At 44.6% G+C, this 21874-nt stretch overlaps 1 protein-coding gene across 2 annotated transcripts in view; it reads right to left on the bottom strand.

The window, feature by feature from the left end:
• The window catches only part of LOC126356133 (integrin alpha-PS1), a 535136-nt gene that overhangs the window by 393354 nt on the left and 119908 nt on the right, over window positions 1–21874 (bottom strand). The gene's annotated exons all lie outside the window — the stretch shown is intronic.

The following is a 21874-nucleotide window of genomic DNA, read 5'->3' as shown; positions in this document are numbered from 1 at the left end:
ATTTTTCCGTCGTGCGATATACACCTGTCTCATCGGCAAAGAGTACAAAATCCAAACAATAAACCTATCTTAGAATCGATAATGGATGGAAATGGTTCCGAATATTGCTTCAAGAAAAGAAAGAATACTACGAATAAGACAAAAAAGATACCCGTGAAATAACAGCTTCACAAAAAAATGGCCGTTCAGAGATTCGGGTACCAAAACAACACTCTTAAGCATCCACTCTACAGACTTCTATAGTTTACTTCAGCACAACGAAAACACGCAAACACAAATCCAAACAGAGCGCAAGACTCTTAGCAATAACACGCAAACACAAATCCAAACAGAGCGCAAGACTCTTAGCAATAAGAGTATACATCGTACAAAATGCACTGGAAAGACGAAAATAACAATCGATACACAGGTAGCGCCCGATTTCTTGATTTCTATTTTCTGATTTCGTTTAAAAATGGCTAATGAGCGAAAGATTTCCAACTATTTTGCAAGCAAACTGAAACGGCCGGATTTCAAAGCAAATGGCCAGGTTTCGCGATAATTATCTAAAACACTGGGAGAAATGATCAAATAATCAGGAAGCGGTAGAAACTGTGGAAAATCTGGAGTCACCGCCTAAATCGTGAGATTTGGCAGGTATATGTAAGAGACGCCAAGGGTCGTGGGACACTGCAGTGATACTGCAAGCCGACCGGGGTGGCCGAGCGTTTCTAGGAGCTTCAGTCTGCAACCGCGCGACCGCTACGGTCGCAGGTTCGAATCCTGCCTCGGGCATGGATGTGTGGGATGTCCTTAGGTTAGTTAGGTTTAATTGGTTCTAAGTTCTAGGCGACTGATGACCTCAGATGTTAAGTCCCATAGTGCTCAGAGCCATTTGAACCATTTGATACTGCAAGCTACCGTTCACATAGGCCGCCAAAGATTCTACGTAGTGGCACTTGTTTTCAGTATGGTGTTCAGTTTTCAATATGGCTTCGAATCTACATCTACATCTACACGATTACTCTGTAATTCACAATTAAGTGCTTGGCAGAGGGTTCATCGAACCACAATCATACTATCTCTGTACCATTCCACTCCCGAACAGCGCGCGGGAAAAACGAACACCTAAATCTTTCTGTTCGAGCTCTGATTTCTCTTATTTTATTTTGATGACCATTCCTACCTAAGTATTCGGAAGACAAAGTTGGTGACTGAAATTTCGTATATGGATCTCGCCGCGACGGAAACGTCTTTGATTTTTGACTTCCACCCCAACTCGCTTATCATATCTGCCACACTCTCTCCCCCATTACGTGATAATACAAAACGAGCTGGCCTCTCTTGCACCCTTTCGATGTCCTCTGTCAATCACACACGGTAAGGATCCCACACCGCACACCAACATTCTACCAGAGGACCAACGATTGTAGTGTAAGCTGTCTCTGTAGTGGACTTGTTGCATCTTCTAAGTGTCCTGCCAATGAAACGCAACCTTTGGCTCGCCTTCCCCACAATATTATCTATGTGGTCTTTCCAACTGAAGTTGTTCGTAATTTTAACACCCACGCACTTAGTTGAATTGACAGCCTTGAGAATTGTACTATTTATCGAGTAATCGAATTCCAACGGATTTCTTTTGGAACTCATGTGGATCACCTCACACTTTTCGTTATTTAGCGTCAACTGTCACCTGTCACACCATACAGCAATCTTTTCTAAATCGCTTTGCAACTGATACTGGTCTTCGGATAACCTTACTAGACGGTAAATTACAGCATCATCTGCGAACAACCCAAGAGGACTGCTCAGTTTGTCACCCAGGTGATTCACACCGATCTGAAAGCATCATCACTCCTGCGAAACTCAGCTTGTGTTTTTCTCGCACGACATTCTGCGAGCCACGGATACGGACAACAAAAAAATGTTCAAATGTGTGTGACATCTTATGGGACTTAACTGCTAAGGTCATCAGTCCCTAATCTTACACACTACTTAACCTAAATTATCCTAAGGACAAACACACACACACACACACACACACACACACACACACACACACACACACACACATTCCGGAGGGAGGACTCGAACCTCCGTCGGGACCAGCCGCACAGTCCATGACACCAGCGTCCTAGACCGCTCGGCTAAATCCCACGCGGCGACGGACAACAGGCAGGTTCCATATTCCTAGATTTCCAGGAAGCGTTTGACAGTGCCTCATTGCAGACTGTTAACGAAGGCCCGAGCGTACGATACGGAATGGACGCTCAGGTATGTGAGGGGCTTGAAGGCTTCTTAAGCAATAGAATCTAGTATGTTGTCTTGGACGGCAGCTGGCCATCTGAGAGAAGGATATCGTCTGGAGTGTCCCAGGGAAGTGTGATAGGCCCGATCTTGTTTTCTATATAAGGAAACGACAGTTTTCTGATAACACTGTGATGTATGGGAAAGTGCCGTCGTTGAGTGACTGTGAGACGATAGAGGATGACGTAGACAGAATTTCTATTTGTTGTGATGAGCAGCAGCTTGTTCTAAATTTAGAAAGGTGTAAGCCGATACAGATGAGTGGCAAAAAGAATCATGTAATGTTCGAATACAGTAGGACTGCACTGCTTGATGTCGATTAAATATATAGGCGTAAAGTTGGAGAGCGATACGACATTGAACGAGACCTTAACTTATTGGTAGGGAACGCAAATGGTCGACTTCAGTTTATTGGGAGAATTCTAGGAGACAATAGTTCACCTGCAAAGGAGACAGCTTAATGAACACTATGTGCGACTCATTCTGAAGTACTGATTCGAGCGTTTGGGATCCCAGCGATTTTGGAGTGAAGGAAGACATCGATGCAATTCAGAGGTTGGTAGGTTTGACCAACAATTACCGTGAACTGAAATGGGAATCCCTGTTCGGAAACGACGTTCTTTTCGCGAAACTCTACTGAGAAAATTTAGTGAATGGCATTTACTGTTGACAGCAGAACGATTCTACAACTGCCAACGTAAATTTCAAGTCCCAACGCGAAGAAACGATAACAGAAATTAGGATTCGTACGGAGGTGTATAGGCAGCCGCTTTTCTGTCCCTCCATCTGCTAGTGGAGCAGGAAAGGTTGGTTGATTGATTTGGGGGAGGGGACCAATTAGCGAGGTCATCGGACCTATTGGATTAGGGAAGGATGGGGAAGGAAGTCGGCCGTGCCCTTTCAAAAGGAACCATTCTGGCATTTGCCGGAAGCGATTTGGGGAAATCACAGAAAATCTAAATCGGGATGGCCAGACGCAGGTTTAAACCGTTGTACTCCCTAATGCGAGTCCATTGTGCTAACCACTGAGCCACCTCGCTCGTTCGGAACACGAAAGAGAATAACTACTTGTGGTAAGTATTTCCAACTACTGCGTATTATCGCCGAGCGGGATTAGCCGAGCGGTCTGGGGCGCTGCAGTCTTAGACTGTGCGGTTGGTCCTGGCGGAGGTTCAAGTCCTCCCTTGGGCATGGGTGTTCAAATGGTTCAAATGGCTCTGAGCACTATGGGACTTAACAGCTGTGGTCATCAGTCCCCTAGAACTTAGAACTACTTAAACCTAACTAACCTAAGGACATCACACACATCCATACCCGAGGCAGGATTCGAACCTGCGACCGTAGCAGTCGCACGGTTCCGGAATGCGCGCCTAGAACCGGGCATGGGTGTGTGTGTGTGTGTGTGTGTTTTTTTTTGTCCTTAGTATGATTTAGGTTAAGAAGTGTGTAAGCTTAGGGACTGATGACCTTAGCAGTTAAGTCCCATAAGATTTCACACACATTTTGAACTGCGTATTATCTGACAAATATATACAAATGCTTGGGAACTGGCTCTATTAATCAGCCAGAGGCTGTCGCAAAAGGTGAAGTAATTATAAATGAATGTTTATGACAGAATGTAAGGTTATATCGCTCATTCACATGCTCAGAACGAACAACCGCAACATATCCTATCGAAGTTAGATTTTCCAACGGCGCAGGGAAATAAAATATGTTTTTTGGTACGAAGTATTCTACTCCACATTCACGTACTAACCTCGCCTGGGTAGTTAATGGCGTCCTGTAAATCGTTGTATCTGCATAAACATCTACGGAGAAGAAGCGTGTAACTCAATACACGGGCATAAACATGCTGCGACAGAGGGGAAGCAGACGGCTGCGATAAGCCGCAGGTGACGTGTGCGTCACAGCCACTGCAAACACTCGGCCTGTCGTAAATCCCCTAAACTCATGACGCGCAGCCTCCAACAGACGCATAAACTACTGGCTCCAGAGAGACCCCAGAGGCCAATGTGGGGAATTTATGTTGGCACTGCCTGCTTCGTCTCGGTTCCCTTTTTTTGTCTGCCAGCCAACGCCGACATGTGTAAAGATACGTCTGTGAGATCCGTTTCGCTCCTTGGTCCTGAGTAAGGTTCGTCTCTCTTCAGTTGAAAGTGAATTTCGTATGAATTTGGTAGAGTCGTTGTTTTCTCCTCTTGGAAACCCCGGAGTTTTTTTTTAATTAGCTACTGAAACACTAGCGTCCACTGAGTCTAAGAAACACAGAATCAAATACAAAATTCACTAATGGTCTCAAACCATTCGACATCAAAACAGTTATCTGGCGAGGTTATGGAATGTCTTCACCGCGTTTCTGTGTTGTTTTGGAAATAATCTACATCTACATCTACATTTATACTCCGCAAGTCACCCAACGGCGTGTGGCGGAGGGCACTTTACGTGCCACTGTCATTACCTCCCTTTCCGGTTCCAGTCGCGTATGGTTCGCGGAAAGAACGACTGCCGGAAAGCCTCCGTGCGCGCTCGAATCTCTCTAATTTTACATTCCCGATCTCCTCAGGATGTATAAGTAGGGGGAAGCAATATATTCGATACCTCATCCAGAAACGCACCCTCTCGAAACCTGGACAGCAAGCTACACCGCGATGCAGAGCGCCTCTCTTGTAGAGTCTGCCAGTTGTTGATGGACTACATTTTCTAAGGACTCTCCCAATGAATCTCAACCTGGTACCCGCCTTACCAACAATTAATTTTATATGATCATTCTACTTCAAATTGTCCCGTACGCATACTCCCAGATATTTCACAGAAGTAACTGCTACCAGTGTTTGTTCTGCTATCATATAATCATACAATAAAGAATCCTCCTTTCTATGTATTCGCAATACATTACATTTGGCTATGTTAAGGGTCAGTTGCCATTCCCTGCACCAAGTGCCTATGGATCTTCCTGCATGTCGCTACAATTTTCTAATGCTGCAACTTCTCTGCATACTACAGCATCATCCGCGAAAAGCCGCAAGGAACTTCCGACACTATCTACTAGGTCATTTATATACATTGTGAAAAGCAATGGTCCCTTAACACTCCCCTGTGGCACGCCAGAGGTTACTTTAACGTCTGTAGACGTCTCTCCATTGAGAACAACATGCTGTGTTTTGTTTGCTAAAAACTCTTCAATCCAGCCACACAGCTGGTCTGATATTCCGTAGGCTCTTACTTTGTTTACCAGGCGACAGCGCGGAACTGTATCGAACGCCTCCCGGAAGTCAAGGAAAATAGCATCTACCTGGGAGCCTGAATCTAATATTTTCGTGTCTCATGAACAAATAAAGCGAGTTGGGTCTCACGCGATCGCTGTTTCCGGAATCCATGTTGATTCCTACAGATAAGATTCTGGGTTTCCAGAACCGACATGATGCGTAAGCAAAAAACATGTTCTAAAATTCTACAACAGACTGACGTCAGAGATACAGGTCTATAGTTTTGCGCATCTGCTCGACGACCCTTCTTGAAGACTGGGACTACCTGTGCTCTTTTCCAATCATTTGGAACCTTCCGTTCCTCTAGAGACTTGCGGTACCCGGCTGTTAGAAGGGGGGGCAAGTTCTTACGCGTACTCTGTGTAGGATCGAACTGGTATCCCGTCAGGTCCAGTGGACTTTCCTCTGTTGAGTGATTCCAGTTGCTTTTCTATTCCTTGGACACTTATTTCGATGTCAGCCTTTTTTTTTGTTTGTGCGAGGATTCAGAGAAGGAACTGCAGTGCTGTCTTCCTCTGTGAAACAGCTTTGGAAAATGGTGTTCAGTATTTCAGATTTACGCGTGTCATCCTCTGTTTCAATGCCATCATCATCCCAGAGTGTCTGGATATGCTGTTTCGAGCCACACTGATTTAACGTAAGACCAGAACTTCCTAGGATTTTCTGTCAAGTAGGTACATAGAATGTTACTTTCGAATTCACTGAACGCTTCACGCATAGCCCTCCTTACGCTAACTTTGATATCGTTCAGCTTCTGTCTGTCTGAGAGGTTTTGGCTGCGTTTAAACTTGCAGTGAAGCTCTCTTTGCTTTCGCAGTAGTTTCCTAACTTTGTTGTTGAACCACGGTGGGTTTTTCCCGTCCTTCACAGTTTTACTCGGCACGTACCTGTCTAAAACGCATTTTACGATTGCCTTGAACTTTTTCCATAAATACTCAACATTGTTAGTGTCGGAACAGAAATTTTCGTTTTGATCTGTTACGTAGTCTGAAATCTGCCTTCTATTACTCTTGCTAAACAGATAAACCTTCATCCCTTTTTTTTATATTCCTATTTACTTCCATATTCAGGGACGCTGCAACGGCCTTATGATCACTGATTCCCTGTTCTGCGCTTACAGAATCGAAAAGTTCGGGTCTGTTTGTGATCAGTAGGTCCAAGAAGGTATCTTCACGAGTCGGTTCTCTGTTTAATTGCTCGAGGTAATTTTCGGATAGTGCACTCAATATAATGTCACTCGATGCTGTGTCCCTACCACCCGTCCCAAACATCTGAGTGCCCCAGTCTATATCTGGTAAATTGAAATCTCCACCTAAGACTGTAAGATGCTGAGAAAATTTATGTGAAATGTATTCCTGATTTTCTCTCAGTTGTTCTGCCTCTAATGCTGCTGAGTCGGGAGGTGGTAAAAGGAGCCAATTATTAACCTAGCTCGGTTGTTGAGTGTAACCTCGACCCATAATTCACAGGAACTATCCACGTCTACTAATAATTAGAGTGTGGAGGAATCTACTGAGCAAATGAGGAGGAAAGAAGAAAACGAAACATAGTAATTACGTCACAAACAAACTAGTTTACGTGATTGCCTATCGTTTGGTGAACCGACGGTGTTGTTGAGCGTAGTTCTGTCATCAGTCTCCGTGCCGAGGCCACCAACGCAGCACACCTGTGCGACGGCACTGGACTCGGAGGTCTACATCTACATGACTACTCTGCAATTCACATTTAAGTGCTTGGCAGAGGGTTCATCGAACCACAATCATACTATCTCTCTACTATTCCACTGCCGAACAGCGAGCGGGAAAAACGAACACCTAAACCTTTCTGTTCGAGCTCTGATTTCTCTTGTTTTATTTTGATGATCATTCCTACCTATGTAGGTTGGGCTCAACAAAATATTTTCGCATTCGGAAGACAAAGTTGGTGACTGAAATTTCGTAAAAAGGTCTCGCCGCGACGAAAAACGTCTATGCTGTAATGACTTCCATCCCAACTCGTGTATCATATCTCCCACACTCTCTCCCCTATAACGCGATAATACAAAACGAGCTGCCCTTTTTTGCACCCTTTCGATGTCCTCCGTCAATCCCACCTGGTAAGGATCCCACACCGCGCAGCAATATTCTAACAGAGGACGAACGAGTGTAGTTGTAAGCTGTCTCTTTAGTGGACTTGTTGCATCTTCTAAGTGTCCTGCCAATGAAACGCAACCTTTGGCTCGCCTTCCCGACAATATTATCTATGTGGTCCTTCCAACTGAAGTTGTTCGTAATTTTAACACCCAGGTACTTAGTTGAATTGACAGCCTTGAGAATTGTACTATTTATCGAGTAATCGAATTCCAACGGATTTCTTTTGGAACTCATGTGGATCATCTCACACTTTTCGTTATTTAGCGTCAACTGCCACCTGACACACCATACAGCAATCTTTTCTAAATCGCTTTGCAGCTGATACTGGTCTTCGGATGACCTTACTAGACGGTAAATTACAGCATCATCTGCGAACAGTCTAAGAGAACTGCTCAGATTGTCACCCAGGTCATTTATATAAATCAGGAACAGTAGAGGTCCCAGGACGCTTCCCTGGGGAACACCTGATATCACTTCAGTTTCACTCGATGATTTGCCGTCTATTACTACGAACTGCGACCTTCCTGACAGGAAATCACGAATCCAGTCGCACAACTGAGACGATAGCCCATAGCTCCGCAGCTTGATTAGAAGTCGCTTGTGAGGAACGGTGTCAAAAGCTTTCCGGAAATCTAGAAATACGGAATCAACTTGAGATCCCCTGTCGATAGCGGCCATTACTTCGTAAACTGGTTCGAATTCTGGTGGTGGATGAAATTTTCACTGCCAATATTTGGCCAGTTAGAAGAGGAAATATGGTGGCGTTAAATTCCTGATCACCCTTCTTTGCGTCAAAGTCCTGGATTAAACTCCAAACCTCTCCCCACTGTCTCTTGATGTGAGGCCACGTGACACTGTTGATGGAGATCCATCCGTCGGATGGGGACGACGGCCTGCTTGGTGCTGTTCGAGAGTTGGAGGCAATGTGCCTACACCGTGTTTCACTCTCTCACTTATCACTACCACCACCACCAAGACCGCACAGACGAGGGTGAGATGATCGGGAAGTCCAGATCTTGCATCACGCGACTTGCATGTTTTCGGCAAGCACAAAGAACATATGCGGGGAAGGTTTTCCAACCGGGAGGACATTCACACAGCGGTTTCTCGAATGGCTCCGTGACCAAAGAGTGGGTTCCCTCGAAAAAGGAGATGAAGAGTTGACATGAGGATAAATATAGGAAAAAGACGAAAGTGATGACAATCAGTAAACTGGAGTACTTCCTCAAAACGTCACTGAAAAAAAAAAGAGCACGGAATAAATAAAATGGGTACTTAGAGAAGCTTGGCGACAGACGATGCAAGCTTTGCGAAGAATATCTGTGGGTAAGAGAGATTTTGCAAAGATTAAAGGTTTGACGGCAGTAAAAAGAATTCCGACATAATTATGACACAGATACGCCAAGTGTTTGGTTTGGAGTGCAGTACACATAGAAGCGAGCCAAGGACAGCTTCACAAATAGGAAAAACACTTGCATTGTTTTGAAATGTAGCTATGGAGAAAAATGTTCAAAGTGGAATGGACTTACACAACTGCACGTGCTAAAGTACGAGGGTGAGTCAAATGAAAAAATTAAATTAAAAAAAAATATTATTTATTGTGCAGAAGTGGTACAAAGCTGTATCACTTTTCAACATAGTCCCCCCACGCTCAATGCAAGTCCTCCAGCGCTTACAAAGTGCATAAATTCCTTTAGAAAAAAATTCTTTTTGTAGTCTGCGCAACCACTCATGCACCGCGTGGCGTACCTCTTCATCAGAACGGAACTTCTTTCCTCCCATTGCGTCTTTGAGTGGTCCAAACATATGGAAATCACTTGGGGCAAGGTCTGGTGAGCATGGTGGATGAGGAAGACACTCAAAATGCAGGTCTGTGATTGTAGCAACTGTTGTACGGGCAGTGTGGGGCCTTGCATTATCAACACCGAGCGAGGTGGCGCAGTGGCTAGCACACTGGACTCGCATTCGGAAGGACGACGGTTCAATCGCGCGTCCGGCCATCCTGATTTAGGTTTTCCGTGATTTCCCTAAATCGCTCCAGGCAAATGCCGGGATGGTTCCTTTGAAAGGGCACGGCCGACTTCCTTCCCCGTCCTTCCCTAATCCGATGAGACCGATCACCTGGCTGTCTGGTCTTCCCCAAACAATTGCATTGTCATGTTGCAAAAGGACACATGCTCACAGCAATCCACGTAGCTCTGATTTGATTGCAGGCCGCAGATAATTTTGTAGGAGATCTGTGTATGATGCACTGGTGACAGTGGTTCCTCTAGGCACGTAATGCCCAAAAGAGAGTCAGCATAATCTTCCCTACTGATGGTTCGAAACTTCTTTGATTTTGGTGACGAGGAATGGCGCCATTCCTTGCTCGGTCTCTTCGTTTCCGGTAGGTGGAAGTGAACCCAGGTTTCGTCCCCAGTAACGATTCTTGCAAGGAAGCCATCACCTTCTCGTTCAAAGCGCCGAAGAAGTTCTTCACAAGCATCAACACGTCGTTCTCTCATTTCAGGAGTCAGCTGCCGTGGCACCCATCTTGCAGACTCTTCGTGAAACTGGAGCACATCAAGCACATTTTGGTGTGCTGACCAATGACTAATCTGTAAACATGCTGCAGTGTCATTCAGTGTCACTCGGCGGTTTCCTTCACTATGGCTTCAACTGCTGCAACGTTCTCACAACTCGTTGTGCCTATCTTGGACGAGGAGTATCTTGCACTGAAGTCACAGCATTTGCGAACTTCCTACTCCATTCGTAGACTTGCTGCTGTGACAAACATGCATCACCGTACTGAACCTTCATTCGTCGATTAATTTCAATCGGTTTCACACCTTCACTACGCAAAAACCGAATAACAGAACGCTGATCTTCACTGGTGCAAGTAGCAAGTGGGGTGGCCATCTTTATACCAATACTGCGACAGTATGTGTGCATCTGCACTATGCTGTCACCTAATGACCGCTCTGCACGCTGTTTGTAGCACGTTTACCAACTTACAGGACAACGAGGCGAAATTCCTATTTGTTATTACAAATTTAAGGTTTTCATTTGACTCACCCTCGCACTTCAAGAATGGGAGAAGAAAGAAAAGTAGGAAAATATCTTGGCTGTGATACATAACGCAAATAAACTGCTTGTAATGTAGGGTCATCGCGGAGGAGATTGTAGAAAAGAGAAGACGACTTGGAATGTTGTATGGCATTAAAAAGGTTGAAGGAAGGGGCACGAGAGAGAGAGAGAGAGAGAGAGAGAGAGAGAGAGAGAGAGAGAGAGAGAGAGAGAGAGAGAGAGAGGGGGGGGGGGGAATCTGTTTGTTGTGCGACTTGTTCGCTAATCATTTTTGCTCCTGTGCAGCATTGCTGCTACTACTACAGTTGGCGCACCACTCTGTAACCACATCTCGTTACCGTTGTGACTAAGTCGTACACAACACTCATATTATACACACTCATTACTGTCAAAAATGGTTCAAATGCCTCTGAGCACTATGGGACTTAACATCTTGGGTGATAAGTCCCCTAGAACTTAGAACTACTTAAACCTAACTAACCTAAGGACATCACACACATCTATGTCCGTAGCGTCGCGCGGTTCCAGACTGAAGCGCTTAGAACCGCTCGGCCACTCTGGCCGGCTCATTACAGTCACCTGTACGTATCAGATACAATTAAACACGCAACTCTCAAACTTTGCGAAGGAAAGGCGACAGTGTCTGCGAAGGGCAGAAAAACCTTTCCAAATATGCGGTTGAATCGGCCCTTAGGGGTCTACCAGTCAACAATGCTGTATGACTTAAATACTTTAACGCGGACAAGAATCTGAAAAGGATACATGAGTTGATTTCAGAATCAGGCGTATGTTTCATATAGCCACAAGAGTTGACAGCAGTGTTGGAACATCACAAAAGAATAGCTCATCCCCATAACACTTTCATCCTACGCACGAATCCTCATGTTCTCCTTCCAAGAGAAACTCTAGTAATGATAGGAATCTAACCGAGGACATTGGCGGAAAGTTCGCTTGATCGGAAACTTTAGGCCACCACCTCACCTAAGCTTGTTGATCAAATACCGGCGGTAAAAATTTCTTCCACGATCAGGATTCAAACAGGCACCTTCAAGAGTCGTGGGCCACCGCACAAGAGTGCACTAGATACCTCAGCCACGGAGGCGGACCGGCCATGACAACGAACTGGAAAAATCGAGCGGAAAGAAATTAAGAAACTGTCTCAACAAATAACTGCTAAAGGGAAGTCAAATGTGTGACACAAATATGAAGTTGCCGCTGCGACGCCGCCAGTGTGTGTACCACGACAAGACAGTGCTAATAAAGTTTCAAGGCAGTGTCTAGGTGGCAGAGAAGCAGCTATATGTTTGTCACGTTGACGTCTCGGAGACCTCACACTACGGTTACTAAACAGCGCTCCTATGGCGCCTGGCATAACAATTTGAATGCTAAGCGACCAGGGTGTCGGGGAAAAAAGGGAACACGCTGTTCGTTAACGACAAGAGAAGTCCCGTCTACAGCAACTGCTCTGCATAGATATGCCTCTTAAAACGGGCGTCTTGTGCTTCTCAGGAATGCTGCTCGAATATCTTTAACAAAAGTAATTTGAATACTGATATTTACTTTTCAGTATCTACGCATTTTCACCGTCGTTTTGTTTTACATCACTTCAGTCTCATGGTCGATTTCTTTTCCCTTTTAGCTTGATAATCAGACTTCTCGTTTGCCCTTCTAAAGCAATAAACTTTCCTTTCTCGTTGATATTAAAAAAATGGGACCGGCCCCTATATCCGAGCGCGTTGAAGCACAGCTTCCGGGACGGGGAGAAGCGCCGAAACCGGATCGAATACTCCTGGCCTTTGGTCGACGAAACTAGTTTATATCATTTCTAGACTTAGAGAAAGTTTTTCACATTGTTGACTGGACCACAGTCTTTGGAAATTTGTAGGTAGCAAGGATAAAATACGAGAGGCATTTAATAAGTTGTGCAAAATATTTTTATCGGTTAGTTTCGGATGCAAAAAATGTGGAATTTGCTGTGAGACACGGTGGGATATTCCTGCTTCAGCCTCTATAGTTTCATGAAATTCCGATAGGTGGCGGCGCTAAATGTAGCTTTCAAAATAGCGTTTATAGCAAAGTTGCCTTCCAAGCAGAGAACTGTTACTGAATTTCTGTTGGCGGAAAACGAGTCGAGATCGCGGATATTCACAGGCGCTTACAGAATATCTACTGAGATCTGCTAGTGAATAAAAGCACGGCGAGTCGTTGGGCGAGTCATCCGTTATCATCGCAACGAGGTTGGCCAAACATCACCCGCATGCCGGCCGGTCACAACCGTGAAACTGAAGAAATGACTTCAACGTGTTTGCCGCCAGAAAAATACAAACCAATTTCTCGTTCTCCATGACAACCCTAGGCCTGGCACAAGTCTGCGCACCAGAGGTCAACTCACTAAAATTCACTGGACTGCTCTTCATCAACCCTACAGCCTGGACCTTGCAACTTTCTACGTCCCTCTGTTTGGCCCAATGAAGGATGCTCTTCACGAGAAGCAATATACTGATGATGGGGAGGATATTGTTGAAGCAAGACGTTGGCTCCGACGTCCGCCAGTAGAGCGGTACTACGCGGCATATAGCGCCTCCCAGTAATGTGGCATAAGGCCGACTCAGTGAACGGAGATTATGTTGATAAAATACGGTTTTGTAGTCAAAAGAGTGGGGAATAATACGGTGTATTGGGCTCGTGAATAAAATCGAAATGTTTTCAGAAAAAATATTAAATTATTTACTGAACGCCCCTCATATAAGGACGGAAAGTTTATTTACAACTTGTACAGAAACCAGACTATAATTATAAGAATCGAAGGACATGATATCCGTACTTGAGAAGGAAGTAATGCAGGATTATTAGCCTTTCCCTGATGTTATTCAACCTGTACATTGGATGTGGTTTTTATGCGGTTTTCCACATCCTACTAGGTAAAGGCTGGGCTGTTACCCAAATCCCACCAGTTACGCGATTCACAAACATTTAGAAACCTTTCGCCTACTTTGACATGGATAACACTACCACGCAGATAGAAGATAGGCGGGGTGAACGTATTCCTTCCTAATGGGATGGGGGAGGGGGAGGGGGAGAGAGAGAGAGAGAGAGAGAGAGAGAGAGAGAGAGAGAGAGAGACAAAATATGCCGCGCCGTCTCAGGCGTCTTGCAACGGTCCACGCGGGAGGTTCGAGTCTTCCCTCGGACATGTGTGTGTGTGTGTGTGTGTGTGTGTGTGTGTGTGTGTGTGTGTGTGTGTTGCCCTTAGATCAAGTTAAGTTGGATTAAATAGTGTGTAAGCCCTTAACTTACCACTGTAAGACGTGTAAATTTTTTATTGTCAAACCACAATTTATGAAAGATGTTTATATTTTATTAATAGGATTAAGTAGGAATAATTAATACTTGTCATGTTGGAAATAATTGTGGTAGCAGGGAATGTCTGCACCAAAGTATCGTTGGCAGGAGAGACCGCGTATGGACACATTTTAAGAAAAGAGCAGGAAAGAGCGCGCATTGATACATTTTGTAATGGTAGCAGGGATTGTCTGCACCAGAAAGCATTGTTGGAGGGAGAGACCGCACTTTAGCGTTCGTAGGAGGTCAGTATTAGGCGAGATGTGAAGCGAGTCGGTAGCAGGTCTGAAGCGAGAGGTTGAGAGGAGCGGTGTGCCTGCCAGCCACCAGATATGATTTACAAGAGATTATAAACGGATGTACAGAGACATCAGCTAACTATTATCATAAGAGGAACTAATATTATTGAATTATTTTTTTGAGAAACTCAAGACTACTGAAGGCATGTTTGCGCAATGCTAGTTGTAAGACTATTGTAAAAAGTAAGTCCATTTGAACGTTTGTAAGATAATTTCATTCAGAATATAATTAACTTTTGCCAGCAACATTGCATTACTGATTATAATCCATCCCAAAGACCATCAACGTAAAACGTTGCAAAATTTAATTGTTGTCAAGAAAAAGTTTAACTAAGAATTACGTAACTTCAGTCAAATTAATTAAAGAGAAACGCCAGATTTGCTATTAAAGAATAACGTCAGCTTTGGTAATAAATACGGCCACTTATTATGACAGCCCACCAGCAGCTAATATAGTAAAACAGAGTAAGGATATTCATGTCGCAATTCGATGTAGCAGTCCGATGGCGATCCACTAACAGTAAAAAAGGTATGGAACAGTTTTGGGTTATTGCAGGTAACGACTGAGGGCCACGACGACGACACATTCTATGTTTCGTCGAAATAATCAGAAAATCACTTTTAATAAGCAGCATTTAAATTTGTATGCGAAGATTGAGAAAGAGAGTTTCAAATGGAAGATTTCATTTGTTATTATTAAGCAAGAGATCGAAATCCTAAGGGAAGGTTTCATAGGCTATTGTAGAAGGGAAGAGATAAAGAGGTAATTCTCACAACATATATAAATGACCTAGTAGATAGTGTCTGAAGTTCCTTGCGGCTTTTCGCGGATGATGCTGTAGTATACAGAGAAGTTGCAGCATTAGAAAATTGCAGCGAAATGCAGGAAGATCTGCAGCGGATAGGCACTTGGTGCAGGGAGTGGCAACTGACCCTTAACATAGACCAATTTAACGTATTGCGTATACATAGGAAGAAGGATCCTTTATCGTATGATTATATGATAGCGAAACAAACACTGGTAGCAGTTACTTTTGTAAAATATCTGGGAGTATGCGTGCGGAACGATTTGAAGTGGAATGATCATATAAAGTTATTTGTTGGTAAGGCAGGTACCAGGTTGAGATTCATTGGGAGAATACTTAGAAAATGCAGTCCATCAACAAAGGAGGTGGCTTACAAAACACTCCTTCGACCTATACTTGAATATTGCTCAGGAGTGTGGGATCCGTACCAGGTCGGTTTGACGGAGGAGATACAGAAGATCCAAAGAGGAGCGGCGCGTTTCGTCACAGGGTTATTTGGTAAGCGTGATAGCGTTACGGAGATGTTTAGCAAACTCAAGTGGCAGACTCTGCAAGACATGCGCTCTACAGCGCGGTGTAGCTTGCTCGCCAGGTTTCGAGAGGGCGCGTTTCTGGATGAAGCATCGAATATATTGCTTCCCCCTACTTATACCTCCCGAGGAGATCACGGATGTAAAATTAGAGAGATTCGAGCGCGCACGGAGGCTTTCCGGCAGTCGTTCTTCCCGCGAACCATATGCGGCTGGAACAGGAATGGGAGGTAATGACAGTGGCACGTAAAATGCCCTCCGCCACACGCCGTTGGGTGGCTTGCGGAGTATAAATGAAGATGTAGATGTTTCACCACAAATTTCGAAGAGACGACATGGCGACTGTAAGGACATCCAGGCGTCCCTTAAATTAACTATGGCAAATCCGTTGAGACCCATGCCAACCCTGCGTCGAGGCGGATTGGATAGGTTGACAGGGGTGTTGTGAGTAGTACATCTACATCTACATGACTACTCCGCAATTCACATTTAAGTGCTTGGCAGAGGGTTCATCGAACCACAATCATACTATCTCTCTACTATTCCACTCCCGAACAGCGAGCGGGAAAAACGAACACCTAAACCTTTCTGTTCGAGCTCTGATTTCTCTTATTTTATTTTGATGATCATTCCTACCTATGTAGGTTGGGCTCAACAAAATATTTTCGCATTCGGAAGACAAAGTTGGTGACTGAAATTTCGTAAAAAGGTCTCGCCGCGACGAAAGACGTCTATGCTGTAGTGACTTCCATCCCAACTCGTGTATCATATCTGCCACACTCTCTCCCCTATAACGCGACAATACAAAACGAGCTGCCCTTTTTTGCACCCTTTCGATGTCCTCCGTCAATCCCACCTGGTAAGGATCCCACACCGCGCAGCAATACTCTAACAGAGGACGAACGAGTGTAGTGTGAGCTGTCTCTTTAGTGGACTTGTTGCATCTTCTAAGTGTCCTGCCAATGTAACGCAACCTTTGGCTCGCCTTCCCGACAATATTATCTATGTGGTCCTTCCAACTGAAGTTGTTCGTAATTTTAACACCCAGGTACTTAGTTGAATTGACAGTCTTGAGAATTGTACTATTTATCGAGTAATCGAATTCCAACGGATTTCTTTTGGAACTCATGTGGATCATCTCACACTTTTAGTTATTTAGCGTCAACTGCCACCTGACACACCATACAGCAATCTTTTCTAAATCGCTTTGCAGCTGATACTGGTCTTCGGATGACCTTACTAGACGGTAAATTACAGCATCATCTGCGAACAGTCTAAGAGAACTGCTCAGACTGTCACCCAGGTCATTTATATAGATCAGGAACAGTAGAGGTCCCAGGACGCTTCCCTTATCACTTCAGTTTTACTCGATGATCTGCCGTCTATTACTACGAACTGCGACCTTCCTGACAGGAAATCACGAATCCAGTCGCACAACTGAGACGATACCCCATAGCTCCGCAGCTTGATTAGAAGTCGCTTGTGAGGAACGGTGTCAAAAGCTTTACGGAAATCTAGAAATACGGAATCAACTTGAGATCCCCTGTCGATAGCGGCCATTACTTCGTGCAAATAAAGAGCTAGCTGCGTTGCACAAGAGCGATGTTTTCTTAAGCCATGCTGATTACGTGTCAATAGATCGTTGGAGGTTGGTTGTAGAGGGACGCCAAGCAATTTCAGGTGGATGTAAAGAGCAGTAGTTATGCAGATATGAAAGGACTTGCACAAGATAAGCAATCACGGGATTTCACGATACCAGCCTTCGGACTGAAGAAGACGACGATAACGAGAACACAACAAAGTTGGGAGAGTGACTGCTCGGTGTATTGGTTTAACAAGCGGATGGCTGGAGCGTGTGGAGCCGGCAGTATTCGCTCGGCAGGCGCGCGGTCAGCGCCCGGGCGTGGGCAGAACTGGTCTGGCTCTGGCGTACCTGTAGGAGGCCAGCCCAGCTCTACCTGCACACACGGCCCAAGGACGCTCCGCTGCAGGAATGCCACGCGGCCCGCACGTCTGCTGCGGCCGAGGCTCGAGTCCACTCCGCACAAACGTGCGCGCGCCTCGTGGTTTGCCGCTGCTGCCATTCAGATGCAAGGCTGTGGAAGCATGCTGAGCTAAGGTACCAGAGAGAGAGATTTGGAGAAAAGAGAAGCAACTGTGTTGAAAACCAACAGCTCAGACAGACAGCGAGAGCTAAGCAAAGAAGGGAACGCTGAAAGTGGAAGGAACATACAGGGTGTCCCAGGAAGAATGGTCAATGTCCAGGGACGTGACAACAACGCTCATCTGAAGCAAAAACACGTAACATGGACGTATGATCTACACGCAATGGTTTCTCAGATAGAATACTTTCTATGTACATTTCTTTTTGGGCCACTGGAACGCACGTATGTGTCTTACAAACTCGAACCCGACCTCTTGGCATTTTATTACAGCCCAACCTATTTCGTTGCTTCTAACATCTTAGATCATGGTGTCTTTCTGCCACTAAACAAGCCCGTTGAATGAGCGGCGGTGTACGGTGCGTTGTGTGTAAAGTAGTGCTAGGGATTGAAAATTTATCAGAAAGACGCCTAACACTCCCAGTCGTAGAACTTCGGTGTAAATAACTGTTTTACATTAAGTTCGATATGGCTACAGGTGACAAAAGTGAAAGAAAACTGCAATAAAAAAAATCATAAAATTCCACGAAAACTACAGCACGTGCTAATGAGGTATACACACAAAACTTTGTTTTCAAATTTGTACGTACTATCTTAAAAACTCAGACTCATATGTGTACGAGGCCTATTCGAAAAGTGAGGTCCGATCGGTCTCATTATGGAAACCACCGTGAAAATCAAAAACCAGCTGGCTCAAATGGCTCTAAGCACTATGGGACTATGGGACATCTGAGATCATCAGTCCCCTAGACTTAGAACTACTTAAACCTAACTAACGTAAGGGCATCACACACATCCATGCCCGAGGCAGGACACGAACCCGCGACCATAGCAGCAGCGCGGTTTCGGACTGAAGCGCCATAACCGCTCGGCCACAGCGGCCGGCCGTGAAAATCAAAAATGTTTTATTTGCAACAGTTAGCTATACCACCCAGCTACTTCTCTACATAATCGCCACTCCGATTTAGACATTTGTCGAAGTGTTGTACCACCTTTCCAATACCCTCGTCATAGAAGGCAGTCGCCTGTGCTTCCTGCCAATTCTCTACGCTGGTCTACAGCTCGTTGTCTGTGCCAGAACGTTGTCTTCATAGCCAGCGGTTCATGTGATCAGAAATGAAACTCAGGGACAGTCAATTACAGGCTGTATTGTGGGTGATCAAACACTTCCCATCGAAAACGCTGCAGGGGCATCTTCACTGCCTCTGCATAAGGAAATGCATGACAGGTTTGTTATGTGGGTTGCACAAAATCAGGCGAAATCTACCACCATGCTCTCGTACTTGGCGGGAGACACTACTTTCCAAAGCATCTTTACGTGTTCACTACGTTCTGATAACTGAAAAGAGCGATGTGACGCGATCTACAATCATACTAGAGGCACTGGCCAACTCATGTGAGCAAAGCTTCATCGGATTTTCATTGTGGTTTCCATTTCGCACCCCATCTGACCTTACTTTCCGAATAGCCCTCGTACAAGTAGTATAAAGTAGTTATAAAGAAAGACAATAACAGCCCACTGATGATGCTCAAACGTCTGCGAAACATGTCTGGGAAACAAAAGAAAAGATAAAAATTGTGTTTTGCTCGAGGCGGATCCTCACCAAAAACAAAATCATACGTTAATAGGTTAATTGTTTTTGTAGACGCTCTGGTTGAAACGCCACATATCTACAACTTTTAAGACTATGCAGATATGGTGTACGTTTCCGTCTTCTGCTATGGTGGTGTTCCTGTTGCTGTTGGAGAATACCATCGGCACTTTCTGACACTTCGAATACCTCATCAGAGAGTGTTTACCAGAGTTTTCAGCACTTTGCGTGAAACAGGTATTCTTCCAAGTTCCCATTCTTCTTTTGAAAGTGCGGTTCAACACACTATACAGGAACAGAAAAGCATTGCAGAAATGATGCATCCTTTTACCAGCACATCTGTAATGTGACGTCCGTATACGACAATGCTTTTAGATGAATGTATTAAAAGTACGTATTTTTAAATTTATACTCGTGAAACGCGTCTTGTAATGTTTACTAACTGTTGTAGATGTATAAATCTGGCAATGTATTAAATAATACAGAAAATAAAAAAAAAACATTGTATTCTACTTCGGAAATCATTGTGAATAGGGTATATGACCACATGGAAGTTTTTGCTTCAAATGATCGTTCCTGTAATATCGCTGGAATATTAAGCATTCCTCGTCAGACATCCTGTATAGTGGCTCCATATTAGGGGAACTTGAGAACAATATCGTAGAAAGAGAAGTGGCAGTAGGTCAAGATGACTTGCGAGAAATGGTACTGCGAGAAGAGTTTGACGGAGCACTGAAAGACCGGAGTCGAAACAAAACCCCTGGGGCAGACGACATTCAGATCTTTGGGACAGATGACCATGACAAAATTATTCTAGCTGGTGTAAAGCTACATCAGAGAGGCGAAGTACCTTTAGACTTCAGGCAGAATGTAATAACTCCGCCGGCTGCGGTGGCCGAGCGGTTCTAGGCGCTTCAGTCTGGACCCACGCGGCTGCTGCGGTCGCAGGTTCGAATCCTGCCTCGGTCATGGGTGTGTATGATGTCCTTAGGTTAAAGTAGTTCTAAGTCTAGGGGACTGATGACCTCAGATGTTCAGTCCCGTAGTACTTAGAGCAATTTGAATCATTTCTGTTGTAACTCCAGTTCCAAAGAAGGCAGATGGTGCGAGATGTGACCATTTTCAAACAATTTGTTCAATAAGTCATGTTTGCAAAATATTGACACGAATTAATTACACAATATTGAAGAAAGTACTAGAGTTTGATCTTGGGGAAGATGAGTTTGAGTGTCGGAGAAATGTACGAACACACATGGAAATAGTGATCCTACGATTTATCTGGAAACATAGATTGAAGGAACGCAAATCAATGTTTGTAGCATTTATAGATTTACAGGAAGCTTTTGACAATAGTGACTGGACTACACTCTCTGAAATGTTGTAGGTAGCAAGGATAAAATACAGGGACCTAAAGGTCATTTACTACTTCAATAGAAACTAGATTGCAGTTGTAACAATCAAAGTACGTGAAACCCGGAGTTGAAAAGGGAGTAAGACAGGATTGTAGCCTATCCCTGGTGAAATTCAATCTAAATCAAAATGGTTCAAATGGCTGTAAGCACTATGGGACTTAACATCTGAGGTCATCAGTCTCCTAGAATTAGAACCACTTAAACCTAACCAACCTAAGGACATCAGACACATCCAAGCCCGATGCAGGGTTCGAACCTGCGACCGTAGCAGCAGCGCGGTTCCGGACTGAAGCGCATAGAACCGCTCGGCCACAGCGGCCGGTTGATATTCCATTAATAACTGAGCAAGCTGTGAAGGAAAGAAAGGAAAAATTTGGAAATAACGTCATCACGACCAGCAACTTTTTCACTGAAGGCTTGGGAAACATTGCTGTTTAAACCTGCCTGCAGACTTCTTAGACTCACCTACAGGTTTCGGCATACAACGAGGTGACAAAAGTTACGGGATAGCGACTTGCACATATACAAATAGCGATAGTGTCGCGTACACAATGTATAATTGGGCAGTGAATTAGCGGAGCTTTCATTTGTACTAAGGTGATTCATGTGAAAAGGTATGCAACATAATTATGGCGGGAATTAACAGATTTAACATGGAATCGTAACTGGAGCTAGAAGCTTGGGACATTCCATCTCGAAAATCGTTAGGGAATTCAATATTCCGAGATCCGCAGTGTCAAGAGTTTGCCGAGAATACCAAATTTCATGTATTACCACTTACCACAGACAACACAGTGACCGACAGCCGTCACTTAACGACCGAAAGCAGCGGCGTTTGCATAAAGTTGTCAGTGCTAACAGACAAGCAACAATGACTTCTTTAATCGCAGAAATCAATGTGGGAAGTACGACAAACGTATCTGTTGGGGCATTGTGACGCAATTTGGCGTTAATCGGCTATGGCAGCAGACGATCGACGCG

This window comes from Schistocerca gregaria, chromosome 3, assembly GCF_023897955.1.
Source record: "Schistocerca gregaria isolate iqSchGreg1 chromosome 3, iqSchGreg1.2, whole genome shotgun sequence".
In the NCBI taxonomy this organism is placed as follows: Eukaryota; Metazoa; Arthropoda; class Insecta; order Orthoptera; family Acrididae; genus Schistocerca; species Schistocerca gregaria.
This window is presented reverse-complemented; position numbering and strand designations above follow the sequence as displayed.